This window comes from Lontra canadensis, unplaced genomic scaffold (genome assembly GCF_010015895.1).
Source record: "Lontra canadensis isolate GAN:19392208 unplaced genomic scaffold, GSC_riverotter_1.0 scaffold192, whole genome shotgun sequence".
Classification (NCBI taxonomy): domain Eukaryota; kingdom Metazoa; phylum Chordata; class Mammalia; order Carnivora; family Mustelidae; genus Lontra; species Lontra canadensis.
In genome coordinates this window covers 22,499-45,529 of record NW_022631186.1, presented here as the reverse complement: position 1 = coordinate 45,529, position 23,031 = coordinate 22,499, and the positions used below count along the sequence as shown (strand labels likewise).

Genomic DNA, 23,031 nt, shown 5'->3' with positions numbered 1-23,031 from the left:
ATAAATATCTTTTTTTTTTTTTTTTTTTTTAAATCTCATGTTGGGCACCTGGGTGGCTCAGTGGGTTGATCCTCTCTGCCTTTGGCTCTGGTCGTGATCTCAGGGTCCTGGGATAGAGTCCCACATTGGGCTCTCTGCTCAGTGGGGAGCCTGCTTCCTCCTCTCTCTCTGCCTGCCTCTTTGCCTACTTGTGATCTCTCTCTGTCAAATAAATAAATAAAATCTTTAAATAAATAAATAAATCTCATCACAAAAATCTTAACTGTAAGTATTGGTGAAACTATAAAGCTCACACAGATGGACATAAGTTCACAAAAATTCTAAATTTTGTTTGAAATCCAAAATTTTAAATGGGTAACAAATACTGTAATTGTTTTCCTTGAAAGGAGCAGCTCACTTATTTACTTAAAAAAAAAAAATATGCCTAAAAGTCAAATATAAAAAACCATAGTTTCTCTAACAGTTATTCTTCTAAGTAAACTGTTTTAATTGAAAAAATTGAATAACAGTTTTCTATGATGCTACAGGTGATTTTCCAAGGCAATCACCATAACTCAGTTTCCAGAAGTGATTCATGCTTACTCTCCTTTTTATCACACAATATTAAGACATGTACTCATGGGTCTATATTTAATATAATTTAGTAACATTTTTGCGCAAAAACATTTTTTAAGAAAAATTGACTTTTTTTTCCCCTTTGTTTTTAGTACAAGTGCATGGTGAAGAATACAATGACCACTGGTACAATTTGGTACCTCTGTACTCAGGCAGAAGCAGATTTATTTTCCACTGCTTTGACACCATCAGTGCAGATATCAACACGGTAAAAGCAAAGTAACAACTTAGTACTACCCTGAAAGTATCTTCCACTCTGCAGTTCCCTCGGAAAGCCCACACACTGAAAATTGTATTATACTGTTGGCCACCACCTCAGGTGTTATGTCCCCCTAGATGTGCCAACTCCTCTATTATGGCTTACTGCCCTTTCCCAACAGTACTACTGACACCTACACCAGTCTAAGCAATGACAATTTCACTATTATTTCATCTGTTTTGTCGAAAACAAGGGATAAAAAAACAAACACTATGCTTCATTTCCGAATCAATAAGGGTTTCTCACTCCTTCCAGGAACTACTAAAGCTGTGTCTTCTGAATAGGTGAGTTTTCTCAATTAGCTGAGGGTTTACACCATATGCAAACTTTTTTTTTAACTTTAGAAGAGAATCCTAAAATGTGTAACATACTTTTCCGACTAACAAAACAGAAGATGTAACTACAACTTAACCTTTCCTAGACGCCCTCTACAATAAATTGTCCCAAACTATTTTATATATATTTGCCTCCTTACCTGCAGTCAGGCTATGAGCTGCACTTATAGTAACAATCAATGTATTCATGCTATCACTCCTCTCCTACTTTCAAAATCTGTCATGGACCTGGAAACCAGATTTATTAGAATTATATATCAAGGTTCCAGGTGAAAGATTCACTGAAATGAATTCAATATGAGCTCTAGTGCAGACACTGCTGTACCTCTTTTACTCAAAATGCTTTTTATTCTACTTTTGAGCTGTGTTCAAAACACATTAACTGGCTAAACAGTTGACTTTCAGACATTAAGATGATTCTATACTTGCACTGAAAATGAAGCCTTGGGATGCCCGGGTGGCTCAGTCAGTTAAGGGTTGGCCTTTGGCTCAGGTCATGATGCCAGGGTCCTGGGATCAAGTTCTGTATTGGGCTCCTTGTTCAGTGGGGAGCCTACTTCTCCCTCTGCCTGCCGCTCTCCATGCTTGTGTTCATTCGCATGCTCTCTCTCTCTGACAAATAAAATCTTAAAAAAAAAAAGTTTTCTTTTAAAAAAAGTTAAAAAAATATAAAATGAAACCTTGTCCAGATAACTTGAAATCTATAAAGGTTTGATAAATCAGTAATTCAAGACCAGAGTCTTTTATAATTAAACCTGTAATTTTAAGATAAATGTACATTCATATGCAGTTCTTAGAAATAATACAAAGATAACCCTTTTACTGTCTACCCACATTACTCCAACAGCAACAGCTTACAAAACCAAACTACAATACCACCACCACCAGGATACTTTTACTGATAGTCAAGATGCAGACACTTTTTTTTTAATTTTATTTATTTGAGAGAGTGAATGGGCAAGAGAGTACATGAGCGAGGGTGGGGGGCAGGGGACAGAAGGAGAAGGTTATAACAGACTCCTTGCTGAGCAGGGATCCTGACTCAGGGATTGGATCCAGGGATCATGATCTGAGCGAAGGCAGAGGCTTAACTGACTGAGCCACCCAGGTGCCCCCAGAGCACTTTCTTTAACACAAAGATATTTCATGTGATCTTACAACTCATCACCCTTCTGAACCCAACCCCATCCCTGAAACTTAATAACCACTACTCTATTTTCCATTTCTATGATTCTGTCATTTTCAGAATACTATATAAATAATACCTTCTACAATTGGATTTTTTCACCTGGCATAATTCTCTGGAGAGTCACCCAAGTTGTTGTATCAACTTCATTCTTTTTTATTCCTAAGTGATTACACATATCAAAAATTTAGCTAAGCTTCTCTATGTTGCTGCCTCAGCATCCATTTTGTTTGGCTAACAGGCCTGAAGGGGCCTTAAACTGACATTTGCTCTTCATGCAAACACATGCCCTAGATAACAACCTACACAGTCACAACTACGTTAGTCCTGATAAAACTTCCCCAATGGCGCTGTGATAAAGTCTCCCTTGCCTCCCAGGGCTTTTCCCTTGTGCAACCCTTGTATTAGACCCCTGAAAAGCTTAACAAAACCTTGTATTTCTAGGCTTGAATTGACCAATCCAGTCTTAGCCCAGAAATCCCAAAGCACCACCTACAAACCCTAACAAAGGTATGTGCCCCAGGTCCTGACCTGCTATCTACCTGCACCTTCTTGACTTCTTCATGTGGCTCCTCAAGATGTGTGGTGTACTTACCTCCAAGGACCTGTGAGTAATGAACTCTCTATTTCCAATTTTCCTTGTGGCCTCTTATAGCACCTGGGCTCACCATCAAACATCCCAAGAGTTTTACTTAACAAATGTTAATTTGGGGCGCCTGGATGACTGTCGGTTAGGCATCCCACTCTTGGTTTCCATTCAGGTTGTGATCTCATGAGTTGTGGGATTGAGCCAGTTCCATGCTTGGCAGGGAGTCTGCTTGGAGAGTCACTCCTTCTACCCCTCCTCCTGCTGCGTCTTTCTTAAGTGACTAAATGCATCTTGGGAAAAAAAAAAAAACTTCAATTAGCAACTTGCAATGAACATACCACAATTTCTTTAAGTCATCCAACCATTAAAAGACATCTGGAAGGGGGTGCCTGGGTGGCTTAGGTGGTTAAGCATCTGCCTTCAGCTCAGGTAATGATCCCAGGGTTCTGGGATCCACCCTTGCATCCTCTGGCTCCCTGCTTAGCGGGGAGTCTGCTTCTCCCTACCCCCCTGCCCCTCCCCTAACCCCACTCACACTTGTTCTCTCTTAAAAATATAAAATCTAAAAACTGAAAGAATTTTTTAAAAAATTAAAAATAAAAGACATCTTGGAAATTTTTTTTTTTAGATTTTTTATTTATTTATTTGACAGAGAGAGATCACAAGCAGGCAGAGGCAGGCAGAGAGAGAGGAGGAAGCAGGCTCCCCGCTGAGCAGAGAGCCCAGTGTGGGGCTCGATCCCAGGACCCTGAGATCATGACCTGAGCCGAAGGCAGTGGCTTAACCCACTGAGCCACCCAGGCGCCCCCATCTTGGAATTTCTACATTATCACTATTATGAATAAGATGCTATGAACATTCATACACAGGTTTGTATGTGAACATAAATTTTCATTTCTCTGGGATTTATTTTTTATACTCAAGGGTGTAACTGCTGGATTATACAGTAGTTGCATGTTTAATATAATAAGAAACCGCTAAACTTTTCCAGAATAGCTACATCATTGTACATTCCCATCAAAAACATGAGTAATCCAGATTCTCTGCATTCAATACTTGATGTTACCACTATTTTTCATTTTATTATTTTAATCTATTTCCTCATGTTTTCATCTTCATTTTAAAAATGGCTAATGGGGACACCTGGGTGGCTCAGTGGGTTAAAGCCTCTGCCTTCAGCTCAGGTCATGATCCCAGGGTCCTGGGATCAAGCCCCACATCGGGCTCTCTGCTCAGCAGGGAGCCTGCTTCCCTCTCTCTCTGTCTGTCTCTCTGCCTACTTGTGTTCCCTCTCTCTGTCAAATAAATAAATAAAATCTTTTAAAAATAAATAAATAAATAAATAAATAAATAAATAAAAGTGGCTAGTGATGTTGAACAGCTCTTCCTTTTCTAATGTGCCATCTGCTTATCTTCTTCCTTAAAATATCCCTTCATGTCTTTTGTCCATGTTCTAATTGGATTGACAGGCTGGTTTTTTACTATTTGGTTTCTAGATTTTTAATGTATTTGTAACTAAATAATACCAGTATTTGCATGGAAGATTCACAGTTCACAAATAAATTCTTGCCACTCTGTAGCTTCTCCTTACATGCTCTTACCAGTCTTTAGCAGAATAAGAGTTTTTAGTTTTCATGAGGTTTAATTAATCAATTTTTCCTTTTACAGATCATGCTTTTGAAGTATATGAACTCCTGGGGCCCCTGGGTGGTTTGGTCAGTTGAGTAGCTGCCTCAGGCTCAGGTCATGATCCCAGGGTCCTAGGATTGAGCCCCACATCAGGCTCCGGCTCAGTGGAGAGCCTGCTTCTCCCTCTCCCTATGCCTAATGCTCTGCCTACTTGTGCTCTCTATCTGTCAAAAAAATAAAAAACTTAAAAAAAAAAAAAGTATATGAACTCCTTGTCTACCCCAAGATTCTGAGGATTTTCTCCTGTTTTCTTCTAGAAGTTTTATAGTTTTAAGTTTTACATTTTACACTGAAGTCTAGAGTTTGTTTTCCGTTCATTTTTATACAAGGTGTGAAACTCAGGTCAAGAGTCTTTTTCCCCCCTATGGATGTCCGGTTGCTCAAGAACCACTGTTGAAAAGGCTCCTTCCCTACTCAACTGTTTTTCTGCATTTGTCAAAATCAGGTGGGCATAACTGTGTCTATTTCTCAGTTCTTGATTTTGTCATACTGATAAGTATGTGTCTATCCCTCTACCAGCTAACACTGTCTTGATTATTCTAAATATATAGTAGACATTAATAAGAGATAGAATGATTCTACCAATTCAGTTTTCAAGATTGTTTCAGCTATTCTAGGGCCTTTGCTTTTTCATATGTTTTTTCTTCTTATTTTATTTATTTATTTGTTCGTTTGACAGATAAAGCACAAGCAGGAGGGGCATGAGATCCTGGGACCCCAAGATCATGACCTAAGCTGAAGGCTGATGCTTAACCGAGTGAGCCATCCAGACACCCCAAATTCATTAATTTCTTACCTTATTATTTCCTTCCTTTAGCTGGTTTGGGGTTAATTATGCTTTTTTTTTTTCTTTTTTAGTTTCTTGAAGTGGAAAGTTGATTATAGAATTGACACCTTTTCTCATTTCTAAAAAAAAAAAAAGAAAGAAAGAAAGAAAGAAAGAAGGAAAGAAAGAAAGAAAGAAAAAGAAAGTACTTAGTGGTATAAATTCTTCTCCACACAATGCTTTAATACTTTGTCTCACATATTTTGATAGCTATGCTTACATGTCCTTTCAGATACATAAACATATATATGCATATATTTAAAATTCCCCCTTGAGACTTTAACTTTGACCCACAGATTATTTAAGAGAGTTAATATCCAACTAGTTAGAGTTCCTTATTTTTGCTTTTAATTTTTAGGTTGAATTTATTATAGTCAGAATATACTCTGTATGATTTCAGTTATTTTAAATTTGGTGAGGTTTCATGGCTAAAGTTTGGTCTATGTTGGTAAACCTCTTTTTTAATTTGAGAGAGTGCGAGTGAGCCTGTGCAAGCCCCGGGGGAGGGGGGGATTCATGCAGACTCCACGCTGAGCATGGGGCCCAATGTGGGCTCAATCTCATAACCCAAGATCACAACCTGAGACAAAACCAAGAGTCAGACACTTCGCCAACTGAGCCTCCCAGGCACCCCTAAATCTTCTGAATAGCACAGAAAACTCTATAAAATAGTATGTATTTATTATTCAGCAACAAAAAGAAATGAGCTATCAACTCAAGAGGCACAGAGGAACTTTAATACATATTGCTACATGAAAGAAGAAAAGTGAAAAGGCTATATAATGTATGATTCCAACTGTAGGACATTCTGGTAAAGGCACAACAATGAACACAGTAAAAAATATTAGTAGTTGTCAGGAGTTTGAAGGGTGGGATGGATGAAAAGGTGGGAGTACAGGGGACTTTTAGGGCAGTGTAACTACTTTGTAGGATTCTGTAATGGTGAATGCATATAATTTTAAATTTATCAAAAACAAATATAATATATAAAGCAGAGTGAACCCCAATGTAAACTATAGATCTTAGTTAATAATATATCAATACTGGCTCAATTGTAATAAATGTACCATACAAATACAAGATAGCAACAATAAAGGAAACTGGTTTTATTTGGGGGGGGTGTTTTGAGAGGATATATGGAAACTATATTTTCTCGATTTTTCTGTAAACATAAAACTAAAAAATAAACCTTAGTAATTAAAAATAATTAATGTATATTCTTCGGTTGTTGTATGATGTGTTCTGGTTTACTGTACTGTTTTCTTTTTTTTTTTAAGACTTTATTTACTTGACAGAGAGAATACAAGCAAGGGGAGTGGCAGGCAGAGGGAGAGGGAGAAGCAGGCTCTCGGATGAGCAGGGAGACTGATGCGGGGCTTGATCCTGGGACTCTGGGATCATGACCTGAGCCAAAGGCAGACACTTAACCAAGTGACCCACCCAGGTGCCCCACTGTTGAATTCTTCTACACACATACTGATATTCTGTCTCATTGTTTCTACCAATTGTGAAGACTGCTAAATCTTACAATTCTACTGTTTGGTACATGCACTTCAGAACTGCCGTATCTTTTTTTTTTTTTTTTTTTTTTGGAGAGAGAATCCAAGTGGGAGAGTGGAGGAGGAGGGGCAGAGGGAGAGGTAGAGAATCTTTTCTTTTTTTTTTTTTAATTTTATTTTTTATAAACATATATTTTTTTTTCCCCAGGGGTATAGGTCTGTGAATCTCCAGGTTTATACACTTCACAGCACTCACCATAGCACACACCCTACCCAATGTCCATAACACCACCCCCCCCTCAACCCCCCTCCCCCCAACAACCCTCAGTTTGTTTTGTGAGATTAAGAGTCACTTATGGTTTGTCTCCCTCCCAATCCCAACTTGTTTCATTTACTCTTCTCCTACCCCATTAAGCCCCCATGTTGCATCTCCTCTCCCTCATATCAGGGAGATCATATGATAGTTGTCTTTCTCTGATTGACTTATTTCGCTAAGCATGATATCCTCTAGTTCCATCCACGTTGTCGCATATGGCAAGATTTCATTTCTTTTGATGGCTGCATAGTATTCCATTGTATATATATACCACATCTTCTTTATCCATTCGTCTGTTGATGGACATCTAGGTTCTTTCCATAGTTTGGCTATTGTAGACATTGCTGCTATAAACATTCGGGTGCACGTGCCCCTTCGGATCACTACGTTTGTATCTTTAGGGTAAATACCCAGCAGTGCAATTGCTGGGTCATAGGGTAGTTCTATTTTCAACATTTTGAGGAACCTCCATGCTGTTTTCCAGAGTGGTTGCACCAGCTTGCATTCCCACCAACAGTGTAGGAGGGTTCCCCTTTCTCCGCATCCTCGCCAGCATCTGTCATTTCCGGACTTGTTAATTTTAGCCATTCTGACTAGTGTGAGGTGGTATCTCATTGTGGTTTTGATTTAGAGGTAGAGAATCTTAAGCAAACACTGCACTGAGGGAAAAGCCCGATGTGGGGCTCAATCTCATGACTGAGATGGTGATCTGAGTAGAATTCAAGAGTCAGACACTTAACTAAGCCACCCAGGGGCCCTAGGACTGCCATGTAAGTTAATTTTATCATTACAAAGTACCCTCCTCTTTAATATCTATACATTAATACATATCAATATATTAATGTGTCATATATACAATATATTTTTGTCTAAAGCCTACTTTATCTGATATTAGAAGAGTCACTACTGGGGTACCTGACTAGATCAGTCAGCTACAGCATCTGACTCTTAATCCTGGGGTTGTAAGTTTAAGCCCCATATTGGCTGTAAAGTTTACTTGAAAATAAAATCTATAAAAAATTTTTAAAAATAAAAATAAATAAAAATAAAAATAGATAAAATAAAATCTGAAAAAAAAAGTCACTACTGCTTTCCTTTGAGGTTTGCATGGCGTATCTCTGACTACAACTCTACTTTCAATCTGCTTACATAATCATATTTGAAGTCAGTTTCTTATTAACACATATAATTGGGTCATAGCTATTACTCTACTCTGACAGTCTCTTGTCTTTGTCTTAAGTGTATTTAGACCATTGAAATCTAATGTAATTGTCAATATATTAAAGCTAACCTCTGCCATTTTATTTTTCCTTTGTTCTCTTAGTTTTCTATTTTTTACATGCATATATATATATATACACACACACACATTACCAAAGTCTACTATCAACCTTTTACTAGTTCAAATCAAGTACAGAAACCACCCCTCCTTTATGACCCTTGACCCTCCCCCAATTATACCAAAATTGTCTTAAATATTTCCTTTAAGTACAATTTACATACAACACCAAAACCACGATCCATGAAAGAAATAACTGATTAAGTTAAACTAAAATAAGTTGCATGCTCTGTACAAGACAGTACAAGGAAAATGAAGAGACTAAGAGATGATTTTGCAAAACACTATCTGATAAAGGATGTGTAACCAAAATATACAAAGAACTCTTTTTTTATAAAGATTGTATTTCTTTATTCAAGAGAAAGAGATAGTAGGATCAAGAGAGTGAGAGAGAGCATGAATGGGGGGAGGGGGAGAGGAAGAAGCAGACTCCTTGCTGAGCAGGGAGCCCAACACAGAGCTCGATCCCAGGACCCCAGGATCATGACCTGAGCTGAAGGCAGACACTTAATGACCAAGCCACCCAGGAGACCCCACAGAAAGAACTCTTTTAAAACTCAACAATAAGGAAACAAGAAACCTAGTCAAAAAAATAAGCAAAATACCTGAACAGTGACCCAAAGAAAATAAGGAGATGAAAAGATGAACATATATCATAAGAGAACTGCAAATTAAAACAACAGTGAAATACCACTACACACCTATCAAAATAGCTTAAAAAAAATAGCTAATATATTTTTAAAAAGCAAAAACAAAAGTTAAAACAAAATGAAACAAAACTGGTAATACCAAATGCCACCAAGGACAAAAAGCAACTCTCATTCATTACTAGTGACAGTGCAAAATACCACAGCCAGTACAGGAAAGAGTTTGGCAATATAAAACTAAACACACTCTTACCATACAATTCAGCAGTCATGCTTCTTGGTATTAGAAATGAAAATTTATGTCTACACAACCTGCAAAAGGATATTTATAGCAGCTTGATTTATAAAGATACGGGTTTACTTCACAATACATCAACTGTCAAAAATTAGAAGCAACTAAGATGTTGTCCTTCAGTAGGTGAATGGTAAGTAAACTATGGTACATCCAGACACTGAATTATTATTCTCCACTAAAAAGAAATGAGCTATCAAACCATGAAAAGACATGGAGGGTTCTTAGAAGAATACTGCTAAGTAAAAGAAGCCAATCTAAAAAGGCTATATACTATATAATTCAGACTACAGAACATGGAAAAGGAAAAACCACAGAAACAATGAAAGATCACTGGAAAAGGAAAAAACACAGAGACAATAAAAGATCACTGGTTGCCACGGACTTCAGGGAGGCAGGTGAAAGGAAGGGATGGAGAGATGGTGCATAGAGTAAACTATTCTGTATAATACTGTTATGTTAGATACATGACATCATGCAATTGTCAAAACTCTTAAAATTGCAGGACATAAAGAGTGAACCTTAATATAAACTACAGATGATACTTAACAATAATGACTGTAAGTCCATTTACTGTAATAAATGAACCACACTAATGCAAGATGGGTAAACTGTATGATGGGGAGGGAGTAGTATGGGAACTCTCTGTACTAGCTGCTCGACTTTTCTGTAAGTCTAAAGCTATTCCATAAATAAAATTAAGTAAATTAACTTTAATGAATAGATTTAAAGACCTGAATGTAAGAAGTGAAATGATAAAACGAGAAGAAAACAGACTATTTTTTCTACTTTGGCAAAGGAAAATATTCATTAGATAAAAAACATGGACCCACAACTATATGGTAAACTAATCTTTGGCAAAGCAGGAAAGAATATCCATTGGGAAAAATACCTCTTTTCAACAAATTGTGTTGGAAAAACTGGACAGCAATATGCAAAAGAATGAAACTGGAACACTTTCTAGTTCCAACACCATACATGGAAATAAATTCAAAATGGATTAAAGACCTAAACGTGAGATGAGGAACCATTAAAATTCTAGAGGAGAACACAGGCAGAAACCTCTCTGACACTGGTCTTAGAACTTCTTAAAGACACATCTCTGTAAACAGGGGAAAAAGGAAAAAAGAACTACTGGGACTTCATTAAAATAAAAAGCCTCTACACAGTAAAAGAAACAATCAACAAAACCAAAAGGCAACATACGGAATGGGAGAAGATACCTGCAAATGATATATCTGACAAAGGGTTAGTATCCAAAATCTATAAAGAACTTATAAAGTCCAAACCCAAAAGACAAATAATCCAGTTAAATGGGCAGAAGACATGGATAGACATTTTTCCAAAGACATACAGATAACAACAGACACATGAAAAGATGCTCAACATCACTCACCATCAGGGAAAATACAAATAAAAACTACAATGAGATTACCACCTCACAAGGTGGAGAAAGGGGAACCCTCTCACACTGTTGTTAGGAATGCAAACTGATGCAGACACTCTGGAAAATAGTACGGAGGTTCCTCAGAAAGTTAAAAATAGAACTACCCTACAATACAGCAATTGCACTACCAGGTATTTACTCAAGAATACAAGAATACTGATTCGAAGGGATATATGCACCCTGATGTTTACAGCAGCATTATCAGCAAGAGCTAAATTAGAAAAAGAGCCCAAATGTCCATCAACTGTTGGGTAAAGAAGATGTGGTAAATATATACAAGGGGTTATTACTGAGCCATCAAAAAAGAATGAAATCTTGCCATTTGCAACGACACGAAGAAGCCAGAGTATAAGCAAAGTCAGTCAGTCAGAGAAAGACAAATACCATGATTTCACTCATATGTGGAATTTAAGAAACAAAACAGATGAGCATAGGGGAAGGAAGAAAAAAAAGACAGGGAGGCAAACCATAAGGGACTCCTGACTACAGAAAACAGAGTTCCTTGGAGGGGAGGTGGGCGGGACATGGGCTAAATGAGTGACCAGTATTAAGGAGGGCACTTGCTGTGATTAGCACTGGGTGTTATATGTAAGTGAAGAATCACTAAATTCTACTCGTGAAACCAATATTACACTATACTTTAACTAACTAGAATTTAAATAAAAACTTGAAACAAAAAAAAAAAACAATAAAGTATATACCATATGAGAAAAAAAAAGTTATGAAATGAATTTCATCAAAAAACTTCTGATCTTTGGGGCGCCTGGGTGGCTCAGTGGGTTAAAGCCTCTGCCTTTGGCTCAGGTCATGATCCCAGGGTTCTGGAATAGAGCCCGACATCTGGCTCTCTGCTCAGCAGGGCCTGCTTCCCCTCCTCTCTCTCTGCCTACCTCTCTGCCTACTTGTGATCTCTGTCAAATAAATAAACAAAATCTAAAAAAAAAAAAAACAACAAAAAACTACTTCTGATCTTTGGGATGCCTAGGTGGCTCAGTTGGTTAAGCATCTGCCTTCAGCTTAGGTCATGATCCCAGGGTCTTCAGAGCAATCAAGTCCTGTGTCAGGCTCCTTGCTCAAAGAGGAGCCTGCTTCTCCCTCTGCCTGCCACTCCCCCTGCTTGTGCTCTCTCTATCTGACAAATAAATGGATGAAATCTTTAAAAACAAAAACAAAAAGTTAAAAAAACTTCTGATCTTTTAATGGCATCCTTAAGAAAACCAAAGGCACCCCAAGAGAATGGGAGGATATATTCAAAATACATCTGACAAAGGCCTTATACCTAGAAAATACGAAGAAACATTCTATGTCAATCCTAAGATAAGCAACCCAATTAAAAATGAACAAAATTTTGACCAGACATTTCACGAAAGATATAAATGTAAAACAGCACATGAAAAGGTATTCAACATCATAATTACTGGGGAAATGCAAATTAAAATGACAAAATACTACTAAACACTTATTAGAATGGCTTTTTTTAAAACACTATGAAATGCTGTTGACAGGGTAGAACATTTGGAAATGCATACATTTCAGGTGGGAATGTAAAACAGTAAAGCTTTTTTGGAAAACGATTTGGCAGTCTCTTGTAAGGTTAATTATACTCTTACAATATGACCCAATAAACCTACTCCAAGGTATTTATTTACCCAAGACAAAACTAAAAATACATATCCATACCAAAATTAGTATGAAATATTCAGAAGCTTTATTGTACCACTAAAACCTGGAGACAACCAAAGTCCTTCCAACAAGTAAACAAATAAACTAAGCTACTATCAATTTTAATTTATTTATAAATTATATCTTGATGTGGGAAACAAAGGTGAAGAAAAATTATTAAATTTCCTTACTAGCTACAGCCCACTGAGAAGTCCCTAAAACAGGCAGAGTGACATTCCTCTAGGGACTCAACTGCCTCAATGTTAATACGGGCAAAAGGCAATCCTAACCAGACCCCACCCCCAAACCTGTAAGTCTACTTTAACATATAAAAATTCCTTTGGAAACTTCCTTTATCTCTAACCACCCCCCTCCCCGCAAGATACCTGTTGGCAATCTTCCCCCAAGCCACAGGTATATATCTGAAGGGTCTCATAACTAAGGTTATATTAGGTGGTAATAAATGACCTTTTCCCAACAATAGCTAGCCCCCTCAAGGTCCTGGAAACCTTGCTTCCAAATTCCTTAGAGATTTACAGTATCCCTAAACCCCTTCCAACTTGAAAGTATGTAATGGGCCACTCCTCATGACCCCTGTGCAGCTCTTTCTGCCCACAGGTCTTGTCCCCGTGCTTTAATAAAATCACCTTTTTGTACCGAAGACGTCTCAAGAATTCCTTCTTGGCCGTCAGCTTCGAACCCTAACATCTTTCCTACATCATCTAAGTTGAAGAAAAAGGAAGAAGGGTAACTAACAAACTCAGGGAAAATATTTGCAATTTAACTTCAGATAGGGCTACATTCAAATTAAACAAAGAATTCTTTAAAATTGCAGAGAAATTATCAAAAATCTAACAGATAAACAGGAAAAAAGGGTATTAACTACTTGCAAAAGAAAAGCCTATGAAGGGGAGACTGGGTGGTTCAGTCGTTAAGCACCTGCCTTTGGCTAAGGTCATGATCCCATTCCAGGGTCCTGGGATGGAGTGCCATGTTGTCCCTGCTACTCCCTCTCCTCCAACCCCTGCTTGTGTTCCCTCTCTCGCTGTGTCTCTGTCAAATAAATAAAATATTTAAAGAAAAAAAAAAAGAAAGAAAAGTCTATAAAAATGATACTTAAAATTGAGAAAAATTTTAAACTTATTCAAAGTTTTTAAAAATACAAATTTAAAAAACACTGGGATGCCATTCTTCACCAAATTGGCAATATTTTTTTAAATATGAAAACTGGGAAAAAGTAAAAAAGAGCTAAGATGGTGGCATTGTAGGAGGACCCTACAAACATTCTAAACACCCAAGAAATCAACCTGGGAACTGTCAGAACAAACTGTACAACTAGAGGGAGAGAAGAGGCCACATCAAGGAAGTTGGGAAATGTTGAGAGGTGCTTTGGGGGAGAAATGAACTTGTGGGTGCTGTGCCAGGGAAGGAGCCCTGGTCTCAGAGAAAGGTGAGATAGAATGCTATGCACAGGGATACACACAAGAGAACACTTCTCCAAAGCCACTGGCTGGGAAAAACAGAAAGGCTGATCTTCATGAGTTTTTGTTAACAAGTGGGACTTAAAGCCTTGAGTTTTAGAGGTCCACAGGCTTGGCTGGGATAGAGACCTGGGGGCACTGCCCTACTCCTAGAGAGAAGGCAGGCAAGCAACCCGAGGCAGACAACACCATCTGAGGACTGCCTATGATGGCACATGGGAACAGGCTGTTCACACTTCCTGGAGCGTTATCTGTAAGAGGTGGCTTTGCCTCTCCAGGGACAGAACGGACAAAAGAGCAGCACAGGCACAGAGACGCGGGCTGAGGGTGGATAAATCAGAAACTGGCTGTTCAGCCCACTTTGGTCTAAATCCCACACCCCTGCACTCTGGCGTGACTGCTCTTCTTGATCAAACCTGCTTTAGTTCTACTGGAGTGAGACCCTACCCCAGAAGACCATCGCAGGCCCCCAGCACACCTAGTCCCTAAAGTTTGGCCGTTTAATAAAAGCCAGCAAGCTTGGCTGGGATACAGCCCAAAGTGCAATAAACTACTCCAAGAAGGCAAGCAACCTGGAGACAGTATGAAAACTGATCTGAATTAAAACATGGGACACATGAGGGGAAATTATTCACTGTTCTGGGAGTGCTTCCCTCAGAGCACCAAGCACAGACTCCCTCTCCGGGGAAAAAAAGGAATAGCTGGCGCCACTTCCCTCCACTGCCTCTCAGCACAAACCAACTTCAATAAACAGCACAGCGCCAACACTGGCTGCCTGGCTCCCTGACCCCTCCCCGCCCCCCCAACCCCCCCCAACCCCCATACTCTGCTGCTAACGCTTGACTCCAGCAGTAAGGAAAAGCACAGCAGGCCCCTTCCCCAGAAGACCAGCAGAAAGCCCTGCATGCACCATGTCTACAGACCACAGAGTTCTTTTTTTTTTTTTTTTTTTAATTTAAGATTTAAGAGAGAGAGCACGCAAGAGCAAGCACGGGGTGGGAGGTGGTATGTAGAGGAAGAGGGAGAAGTAGGCTCCCTGTCAAGCAAGGAACCTGATGCAGGGCTCGATCCCAGGACCCTGCAATCAAGACCTGAGCCAAAGGCAGACATGTGACTGAGTCACCCAGGCATCCCCTGACCACAGAGTTCTGCCAGGCTTCAGTTCTACTGGAAGTAGTATCAGTTCTCATGTAACAAGAGGACCAGAGCACACCTGGCTAAAACTCACCACATTCTGGCCAAGGGCCAAACACTGCTCACTGCAGGCAAGGAGGACCTCTGCAGATGACTGACCCAAGAGCGTAGCAGAGTGCTGCAAAAGGGAGAGAAGAGGCAGAGTGCTGCATGAGGGAGAGCAGAGTGCATGCAGTACACACCACAGACATTCGCTGAAGTGCCAAGCCCTGTACACTACCTGACCTCTTCTTCCTAAAGCCATCATTCTCAGGAGCAGGAAACGTAACAGGCTTTTCTAACACACATAAGACAGACCTGGAGTCAAAGTGCCCAAAAGGAGGAATTCATACCAAAAGAAAACAAGAAAAGATCACAAAGATCTAATCGAAACAGATAGAAATAATATGCCTGATGGAGAATTTAAAACAACAATCGTAAAGTCCCTGGGCTTGAGAAAAGCATGAAAGACATCAGGGAGATCTTTACCACAAAGAGGAGAGTTAAAAAACAATCAGGCAGAAATGAGAAATGCAGTAACTGAGATTTGAAACTGACTGGATGTAATGATGACAAGGATGGAAGAAGCAGACATCCAAATCCAGGAAGCTCAGAGAACTCCCACCTGAATCAAAAAAAGAAGCTAGTAACAAGACATATTATAGTTAAATCTGAAAAATATACTGATAAAGGAAAAATTCTGAAAGCATGACAAAAGAAGTCCCTAACTTACAAGTAAGACCCATAAAATTAACTGCAGATCTCTCCATAGAAACTTGGCAAGCCAAAAAAGAATGGCATGATATACTCAACGCGCTGAATGGGAAATTATCTGCAGCCAGCTATACTCTATCCGGCAAAGTTATCTTTCAGAATAGAAGGAGAAAATTTCCCAAACAAAAACCAGAGTCCATGACCACTAAACCAGCCGTGCAAGAAATACTAAGGAGACTCTTTGGATGGGAAAGAAAAAGCAGAAGTGACAAAGACTAGAAAGGGACAGAGAAAATCTCCAGAAACAATGATAAAACAAGTAATAAAATGGCACTAAATTCGTATCTATCAATAACTGCTTTGAATGTAAATGGACTAAATATGGCAATTAAAAGACACAGGGTATCAGAAAGGATGAAAGAAACAAGACCCATCTGTATGCTGCCTACAAGAGACTCATTTTAGACCTAAACACACTTGCAGATTGAAAGTGAGTGAATGGAGAAATACTTACCATGCAATGAATGTCAAAAGCAACCTGGAGTAGCAATACTTAAACCAGAAAAACGAGATTTTAAACCAAACACTATAACAAGAGATGAAGGAGGACACAGTATCATAATAAAGGGGACAATTCATACAAGAAGATCTAACAATCGTTAAGTATTTCTGCCGCCAACTTGGGAACAAGCAAATATATACAACAATTAATAACCAACATAAGGAAAGCATGGATAAAAATACAGCAAAGAGTAGGGACTTTAATACCCCACTTGTATCAATGGACGGATCATCGAAGCAGAAAATCAACAAGGAAACAATGGCTTTGAATGACAAATTGGACCAGATGGACTTAGTAGATATATTCAGAACATTTTATCCCAAAGCAGAATACACATTCTTTTCAAGTACGCATAAGACATTCTGCAGAATAGATCACATATTAGGTCACAAACCAGGCCTCAACATACAGTGCATCTTTTCCGACCACAACACTATGAAAATTGAAGTCAAGCACAAGAAAAAATTTGGGAAGACCACAAATACATGGAGGTTAAACATCATAAGTTGGTCAACCCGGAAATTAAAGAAGAAATTAAAAAATACATGGAAACAAATGAAAATGAAAACACAACGGTCTAAAGCCTTTGGGAAGCAGCAAAAGCCATCAGAAGAGGGAAGTATACAGCACACAGGCATATCTCAAGAACCAAGAAAAATCTCAATACACAACCTAACCTTAGGTTGGAAAAATCTCAAATACACAACCTAACCTAAAGGAGTTAGAAAAAGAACAAAGAAAGCGTACAGTCCTCAGAAAAAGGGAATAAAAATTAGAGCAGAAATAAACGATACTAAAACAAACAAAAAAACCCAGAACAGATGAATGAAACCAGGAGCTCTTTCTTTGAAAATATTTAAAAAAAATTAGGGGCACCTGGGTGGCTCAGCGGGTTAAGCCTCTGCCTTCAGCTCAGGTCATGATCTCAGGGTCCTGGGATTGAGCCCCCCATCAAGCTCTCTGCTCATCGGGTAGCCTGCTTCCACCTCTCTCTCTCTGCCTGCCTCTCTGCCTACTTTTGATCTCTGTTTGTCAAATAATTAAATAAAATCTTAAAAAAAAAAATTGACAAACCCCTAAACCAGACTAGCCAAAAAAAGGAGAAAAGACCCAAATAAATAAAATCACAAGTGAAAGATGAGAAAGAACACCAACACCACAGAAATCCAAACAATTATAAGAGAATATTATGAAAAATTAAATGTCAACAAATTGAACAATAAGGAAGAAATGGATAAATTCTTAGAAACATATAAACAACCAAAACTGAAACAGCAAGAAATAGAAAATTTGATCAATAACCAGTAAAGAAACTGAAGCAGTAATCAAAAATCTCCCAACAAACAAAAGTGCAGGGCCAGATGGCTTCACAAGGGAATTCTACTGAGCGTTTAAAGAATTAATTCCTACTCTTCTGACGCTGTTCCAAAAAACAAAAGTGAAAAGAAAACTTCCAAACTCATCCTATGAGGCCAATATTATCTTGATTCCAAAACCAGACAAAAACTCTACTAAAAACAAAAAATACAAGCCAATATTCCTGATGAACATGGATGCAAAAATTCTCAACAAAATACCATCAAATCAAATCCAACAATACATGAAAAGAATGAAAGAATGATTTCACCACAATCAAGTCGGATTTATTTGGGGGCTGCAACAACAGGCATTCAATATTTGCAAATCAACATGACACACTACATTAATAAAAGAAAAAGGGGGTCGCCTGGGTGGCTCAGTCGTTAAGCAACTGCCTTCAGCTCAGGTCATGATCCCAGGGTTCTGGAATCGAGCCCCACGTCAGGCACCCTGCTCTGTGGAAGGCCTGCTTCTCTCTCTCCCACTCCCCCTGCTTGTATTCCCTCTCTCACTGGGTCTCTGTCAAATAAGTAAAATCTTTAAAAAAAAAAAAAAAAAAGAAAAAGGATGAGCCCATACGATCCTCTCAATAGATGCAGAAAAAGCATCTGACAAAGTACAAGATCCACTCATGATAAAAACTCTCAACAAAGCAGAGACAGAAGGAACATACCTCAACATAAAATCCATATACAAAAAGCCCATTTTCAATGGGCAAAAACTGAGAGCTCTTCCTCTATGGTCTGAAAAAAAAAAAAAAAAACACAGATGTCCACTCTTATCACTGTTATTTAACACAGTATTGGAAGTCCTAGCCACAGCAATTAGACAGCAAAAAGAAAAGGCATCCAAACAGGCAAGGAAGAAGTCACACTTAGACTATTTGCAGAAGACATGATACTCCATACAGGAAACCCAAACGACTCCAAAAAATTGCTAAAACTGACATATGCAGGATATAAAATCAACATACAGAAATCTGTTCCACTTCTGTACACCAATAAAGCAGCAGCAGAAGGGGAAATCAAGGTATCAATCCCATTTAAAATTGCACCAAAACCATAAGATACCAACAAATAAACCTAACTAAAGAGGTATAAGAGTGTACTCAGAAAACTAAAACACTGATTAAAGAAACTGGTTTTAGACAGGACTCCAACAAAAACACAAAACACAACCACTATGAAGTTATTCACACCACTGTACGTAATCGTGAAAAAACTAAAAGTTTCATTAGGATGTAAGGATCTATTTAGCCAGAGTGATTCTATCCAGTTAAACAGTGATTTTGTTGTTTATGCAGTAAAACTTAAACTGACCCTGTTCCCCCCACCCCAGGGGAACCTACTTAAAAGCAAGTCCAGGAAACCAGTAAAATATGGTCTACCAGTCCCAGATAACAGAGCCCAAATACAAGGGTGGGTCAGGTCAGGTAGAGATAACAGAGCCCGGATGCAAGAGTTGGGCCAGGTGGAGACATCCAATCAGTGGAGTGCACATAGTGTCTCCCTAGCTACCAAGGAGTGTGGGCCCCGCCTTTTGGGCGCCAATTCTGACCAAGGTGATAGGCTAGTTCAAATAGCTACTATGGGGTGAATTGTAATTCAATTGGCCACCCGTGTGTGACCTAGCATGACTGTGCAGCTTTCTCTGTGTGTTACAATCTCATTGGCCACCTGCGTGTGGCCAGCTTCAACCACATGGCCTCTGCTCTATAAAAGTTAGCCTGTAAGGCAAGGAGGGGTCGCTCTCTCTTAAGAGGCAGCCACGATCGGTAGGTTTGATTCTCGATGCTTGGCGCAAAATAAAGCTTTGCTTGACCTTCGCTTTGTATTGGTCTCGTTCCTTTGATTACGGACCCAACAAGGAGAGGCTTGGGAGTGCCAGGGTCCAGGAAACAAGCACCATGTCGGGCTCCAGGCTCACCAGGAGTCTGCTTGTCCCACTCCCTCCACCCACTACCCCTGCTCCTCCTCTCTCTCTCAAATAAATAAAATCTTTAAATAAAAAAGCAGAAGCTTATTTAAATATGGTACACACATATGGGGGGAAAGTTCAGCCATTGCAAACACATACATAGGTGTGTATCTATGCATTTTGTATGCATATGTATACACACATGACCACCGTTTATTGTTAAATGCAAAAAATGTATCATGTTTGGTAAAATCTTTCATTTGTTTAAAACTACATTCAGGGGTGCCTGGGTGGCTCAGTTGGTTAATTAAGCATCTGCCTTCAGCCCAGGTCATGATCCCAGTGTTCTGGAACGGAGCCCCACATCCGGCTCCTTGCTCAGTAGGGAGGCTGCTTCTCCCTCTCCCTCTCCCTGCTTATGCTTGCTCTCTCTGTGTCAAATAAATAAATAAAAGCTTAAAAAAAAAAAAAACTACATTCGACTGGTGAAGCTGTAAGGACATAGGTACTCTCACACACTGCTGGTATGAATGCTAAGTGTACAATCATTGGGAGGGATATTTGGCAATACTTAACAAGACCACCTTTAAAAAGCAATTAACAACTCTCATGGAAGTCTACACCATAGATATATCTTCAACAATACAAAATATATATAAACAAAGCTTTTCTCTATAACCTAGTCTTGTTTGCAATTGAAAACATTGAAAAATATCTAAATGCCCACATACATATAATTAAACAACAGTGTATCCAACAAGGAGATAAAAATGCAGCAGTAAAACAAAACGAAACAAAATAAAAATGAGGAAGATCTCTATTACCTGATACAGAGTGACTTCTTGAGGATATGCTGTAAATGGAAAATAAGAAAGATCAAATTCCAAAAGAATAGCTATAGTCTGCAACCTTTCATGTAAGAAAAAAAAAAAAAGGATATACAAAAATACACATGTATCAGTTCACTTCTGCAAAAGAAATTCAGGGAGTATAAAGCAGAAACTACCAAGACTGTTTATATACAGGGGGTGGTTAGGAATGTTTTTCCTATGTATAATATGAGGAACAGAGTGACACTTCTCTTTATAAACCTTTTCGTATTATAGGGGCGCCTGGGTGGCTCAGTGGATTAAGGCCTCTGCCTTCAGCTCAGGTCATGATCCCAGGGTCCTGGGATCGAGCCCCACATCGGGCTCTCTGCTCGGCAGGAAGCCTGCTTCCTCCTCTCTCTCTGCCTGCCTCTCTGCCTACTTGTGATCTTTCTCTGTCAAATAAATAAATAAATAAATCTTAAAAAAAAAAAAAAAAAAAACCTTTTCGTATAGGTCTGACATTTGGAACCATGGTAATATTTCACATAACCAAAATATAAATATGAATTTCAACATAACCAACATATGGGAGGAAACCCAAAATGGAATACAAAAAATAACCAACTGAACTGTAAAACAAATGGGTAACATAAGCATATTTAACTGGGCAGATAAGAAAAGAACTGACTTAAGTAACTTTAGAAACAGTATTTTTGACTATATACTGTAAGACTAAAGACATACTGTACACAAATACTGTACTCTAGGAAATTTGCTCTCTGGAGGGATATGTTTTGGTAATTTTGAAATTGTTTCAAATACAGAAACGATCAAAAAACTTCTGACATTCTAAAATCAAGCAAGTATATATACCTACATATATATATGTATATATATACATATATATATCAAGGATAATGAGAATAAGGTTTTTCACTTTCATAAAAAGGAATTACAATAAAGAAAAATGGGAAGACTAGAAGAGAAAGAAGCCTGTGCTTTTATCTGGAATCACACATATTAATATGAATTCATGGTTTTACAGACATACACAACCACACATACACATATGTACAGAAGAATACTTATAGAAAGAAGGATGTCTACACGTGATTATAAACATATACTTTGTTGACTGAGAGGACCTAAAAACAATGATACCACATAGACATGTGTTTTTGAGTACACAATACAGAGTACACAGTGAGCACACAAATACTGTTTTCTAAAAACCATTCTCCAGTAGGAATCAGGATTCCTTAGAAAAATGGTTGATTCTAGAGTTGGGTGGGGGGAGAAAACAGATATGTCTAATACATACTGTATTGTGAGAAAGGAGTACAATGCTCAAAAAACATGGGAGCATATCAAAAGGACACAGGAGCCAACATGAAGAAAAGGCCAGTGGCTAAACCTGAGAGCCATTACAACAAAATGACAGCATTAAGATTATAACCAAAAGAATGAAATAAATATCAATGAGTCCATACTAATAAATATTTAAGTAAATAAAATGGGGAGAAGGAACAGCTATTCCTTTCAGATTTCCAATTTTTTTTTAAAGATTTTATTTATTTATTTGACAGATCACAAGTAGGCAGAGAGGCAGGCAGAGAGAGGGAGGAGGAATCAGGCTCCCCACCAAGGTGTGAGCCTGATGCAGAGCTGATCCCAGGACCCTGAGACCATGACCTGGGCCGAAGGCAGAGGCTTTAACCCACTCAGCCACCCAGGCGCCCCTTGGATTTCCAATTATTAAACATAGAAGGAATAATGGAAATCCTAAATAACCTTGAAACACTAACATAATCATTGTGAAAGGTAAGAGGCATGGATGGATAGAATCAGTGGGTAAACGTATGATGAGAAACATGATGTTTCCATAATCTCAAAGTATATCCCCACAAGATACAAGTGAAATTCAAAGTAAAAAGCAGTAACTTTATAGTAGCAAACTTTGGTACACTTTAACCAAGAGATGAAAGTTAACAGCACATGTATTAAGACATACTGACAACATGTACATATGATAAACAGAGAATGGGACAGCATTACTTTTGTAGTATTGCCAAGGTTGCATAACATGAATTAAATTGTGAAAAACCCCAACGAGGGGCACCTGGGTGGCTTTGTCAGTTAAGTGTCCAACTCTTGATCTTAGCTCAGGTCATGATCTCAGGGTCATGAGTTCAAACACCGCACTGGACTCCACACTGGGCATGGAGCCAACTAAAAAAAAAAAAAAAAAAAAAAAAAAAAAAAAAGCCAACAAGATTACAGTTCTTAAAACTATAAGACCTTAAAATAACTAT

The 23,031-nt window shown here is 38.6% G+C and overlaps 2 long non-coding RNA genes across 2 annotated transcripts in view; both read right to left on the bottom strand.

The window, feature by feature from the left end:
* Positions 1-745: 745 nt before the first annotated feature.
* On the bottom strand, positions 746-3,178 carry LOC116861192. Its single transcript, XR_004381432.1, has 2 exons — positions 2,991-3,178; positions 746-1,437 (listed from the first exon to the last, which is right to left on the bottom strand). It is a non-coding gene; the product is annotated as an uncharacterized LOC116861192 (long non-coding RNA).
* A 60-nt stretch (positions 3,179-3,238) lies between these two features.
* The window catches only part of LOC116861202, a 29,913-nt gene continuing 10,120 nt past the window's right edge, over positions 3,239-23,031 (bottom strand). Inside the window, exons 2-3 of the long non-coding RNA XR_004381433.1 lie at positions 5,470-5,579; positions 3,239-3,274 (exon numbers count right to left, since the gene is read on the bottom strand). This is a non-coding gene — a long non-coding RNA (uncharacterized LOC116861202). The remainder of the gene's footprint in view (positions 3,275-5,469; positions 5,580-23,031) is intronic.